A 3,726-nucleotide genomic window follows, 5' to 3' on the forward strand; every position below is an offset into this window, starting at 1 on the left:
AATGACTCTCCTGCTTCCCAGGTGATGGGGCTAATGACTCTTAAGAGCTTGGGTGGGGTATGCAGATTTTCTCTTTGTCTTCTTGATGGCTCTGGCTTCAACTTTCTGATGGTTCCACATCTGCATTTGTATAAGACTAGCTACTGCCCTGGGCAGAGATGAGGCCAGGTTTGGTTTCTGCTTTTCAAAAAATGCTTTTCAAAATCCTTTTGGTGAACAATATTTTTTTCCTGCCTTTTTAATATTTCCTTCTCTGGGTTAACTTCCCACAGTGACATAAAAAAGTTACTCCTTCTTGATTTTTCAATGTAGACATAGTAAGTATCGGTAGTACTCGAATGCAATGGGGCATGATGACTCAGTGGTTAAAGATGCTGAGCTTGTCAGCTGGAGAGTGGACAGCCCTGGTTTGTGACCTGAATTCCACACAGCAGGGTGAGCTCCCATTATTTGCCCCAGCTCCTGCCCATGTAGCAGTTTGAAAGCATACAAATGTGAGTAGATTAATAGGTACCACTTTGGTGGGAAGGTAACAGCATTCCGTGCTCCTATGGATATAGCCATGCTGGTCACATGACCATGGAAATTGTCTTCAGACAACACTGGCTCCCTTGATCAAGAAATGGAGATGAGCACCGTGCCCCAGAGCTGGACATGACTGACAGGGAAACCTTTATCTTTTTACTTGAATGCAAGACTATCAGGGAATGCCAGAACTGTAGACTACACTAATCACCATAATTGTCCTGAAAGAGGGCCATAGCAAACCACTTTCTTACAGTTCACAAAAATACTGCAAGGAAATGTCCAAGGACATTTTCATCAAGAATGGAGTCTGACTTGAAGACAGACAAAAAGAAAACACTTGATATGGGACATATGGGACAAAACATATATACAGCCACATTCTTTGTAACATCAATAGATTAGATATATAGTGTAGGTGGCAAATCTGTGACCCACCAGATTTTTTTTTTATTACACCTTCCCACTGTGCCATGTAACACGACCATTGGAAAGTTAATAGGACTTCCAATATACTGTACGACCAAAAAGGTAATGTTACAGATGAATATGTATTTATGTTATATACAGCAGGTTATAGGGGACAACAAATTACAATATTTGTATCTTTAAAAGGATCCTGTATATAAAAAATGGACTAGTTTTGAAAAGAGCCAGGTTCAAGTCTTTGGTGGGTCTGTAAGGGTGACTTTGAGCCATTCCCCCTTCTTCTCAGCTCATACTCCCTTTGAGTTATGCTTGCAAAACAGATTAAGTCAAAAAGTCCAAACATATGTTATGTTTTACTATATAACTTATTGTACTGTCCTAGCTCAGAGAGCTAACCATTTGAGATATACAGGAACTGGACCTTCTAACCAACAGTAAGCTTTGATTCCAGTATCTTGGTTCCAAAAAATCTGAAATGGCAGAAATTCCAGCATATGCTGGAGGAATAGTTCATTCTTTTATTTCGAGGGCAACATGGAGAAAGAGTAGGAAATACCAAAGAGAATCATAGAGTTCTGAAGAGACCACAGAGGGTGGCATTCCAGGAATACTTCTGGAAGTGTAACAGTCAAAGTAAATATACTAGCTGAAATACCAATTTGGTATAATTATACTGTAAGGGGATAGATTTATCTATGGTTTGCACTGCAGCAATGTAAGAGCAGGGCACACTGTCTACTATGGGCACATTCCTTCTACATTGCTGTTTAAGTAAACCACAAAGATCCCCTCTTTGGGGTATGTACCCCATGATGTCCACACCACTGATGTGCCAGTTAGTTTCTAGAGCAGTGATGGCAAACCTTTTAGACACCGAGTGCCCAAACTGCAACCCAAAACCCACTTATGCATTATCGGGTGCCGGTGGGTGTGGCCCATTGGGTGGGCGTGGCTGCAGTGGGTGGGACTAAAAAGTTCAATCAATCAATTCCAACTTTGCAAGATTTTTTTTCCCGCGAGAAGTTGAAATTGACTGATTGATTGAACCTTTCTTTTTTTGGCACACGGTGGCGGAGGCCTAAAGCAAAAAGGTTTTATAAAACCCAGCTGAAGGCCTAGGACTGGGGTGACGGTGCGCGTGCCCTCAGAGAGGGCTCTGAGTGCCGCCTCTGGCACCCGTGCCATAGGTTCGCCACCACTGTTCTAGAGCTTTCCTTTTCTATTAATGCACAGCTGAGATGGCCAAAGTGCATACAGGTAGTCCTTGAACCACAATTGAGTCCAATATTTCTGCTGTTACACAAGACAGTTGTTCAGTGAGTTTTGCCCCATTTTATGACTTTTCTTGCCACTGTTGTTAAGTGAATCACTGCAATTGTTAAGTTAGTAATAGGGTTGTTAAGTGAGTTTGGTTTACCCATTGACTTTGCTAGTCAGAAGGTCACAAAAGATGATCACATGATCCCTGGACACTGCAACCATCATAAATATGAGCCAATTCCCAAGCATCTGAATTTCATGACATGGGGATGCAGCAATGGTTGTAAATGGGGAAAATGGTCATAAGTCACTTTTTTCAGTGCCCTTGTAACTTTGAACGGTCACTAAATGAATGGTTGTTAAGTCAATGACTATGTGTATACCTTTCTTAAAAATATATAATTTTAAAAAATAATATAAGAATATATATTATGTAATATAATTAACAATCTTGCACTGAGAAAAAAAGCAAGCTAGCTTCTTCTTCACATGCTTATACATAGATTCATCCGAGTGGAGTGCTGATAATTTAGCAGAATGCTTGCTGGAAAAAAAAAGGAAATCTTCAGTGCAAAGGTTGGATTAGAAGACCTCTAAGGTCCCTTGTAACGCTATGATTCTTTGACCTCGGAACTAGTTAAAGCAAAGAGTTCTGGTGAAGTGGGCAAAGAGCCTGTAGTAAAATGTGCAAGTGGTAACTTTTAGTCTAAGGCAAAACAGAAAGAAGCCACTACTAGATCAAAGGGGGCAGGCGCTGTCCGAAGGAAAGGCGTTTGCATTTGCAGCGGATCCCAGAAATTCGCAATTACCCCCCCCGGCCCCTCCCAGATTTATTTTGTCCTTCGCTTCGAGGCACCGGCGAACCTACCAGGAGTGCAGATCCTTCCACAGAGGAAGGAGTGAGCCGTGGACCGGCCAGGTGCGATCTGTAGCGCAGAAAACCCTTCGCGCCCGCCCGCCTCAAAAGCTTCGGTTGCTATGCTGGTCGTCAACTGCGACGTTCTAGTCTAGAGCGCCAAGCGGGCTTTGGACTGTACCATTCTCTAACCCTGGGAGGGGGAGACAAGGAGAAGAGACGGGCGGTCAGTAAAGCGCGGAACGTCTCTCTCAGCCGTGGAAAGCAGAATGGCTTTGTGTGTTCGGGTTGCGCTGCAACTCTTAGAAAAGAGTTGGAGTTGGATAATAGAGACAGCACTGCGCAATTAATGAATAGCAATTAATCAATAGCAAATTGTACCAATTGATTAATAGCAATTAATTATTTAGCCGAGGCGGCCAAGGGATTGCAAGACTTTAATTTGTATTTGGAAGAGGAAATAGGGCGGCTAGAATTAATTTTATTTTTTTTAAAATTTATTTATTTATTTTTTAAATTTATATCCCGCCCTTCTCCTTGCGGACTAATAAAGAGGGACACGGTAAATACCCTCATTCCTTTTGCCTTTATTATCTCAGCTACATATTTGTAGTTCGACTTCAAAGCCGTTACCCAAAGCTATGTCCAACAAAACA

Source organism: Protobothrops mucrosquamatus, unplaced genomic scaffold (genome assembly GCF_001527695.2).
Source record: "Protobothrops mucrosquamatus isolate PMUCROS unplaced genomic scaffold, P.Mucros_1.0 scaffold_200, whole genome shotgun sequence".
Lineage (NCBI taxonomy): Eukaryota > Metazoa > Chordata > Lepidosauria > Squamata > Viperidae > Protobothrops > Protobothrops mucrosquamatus.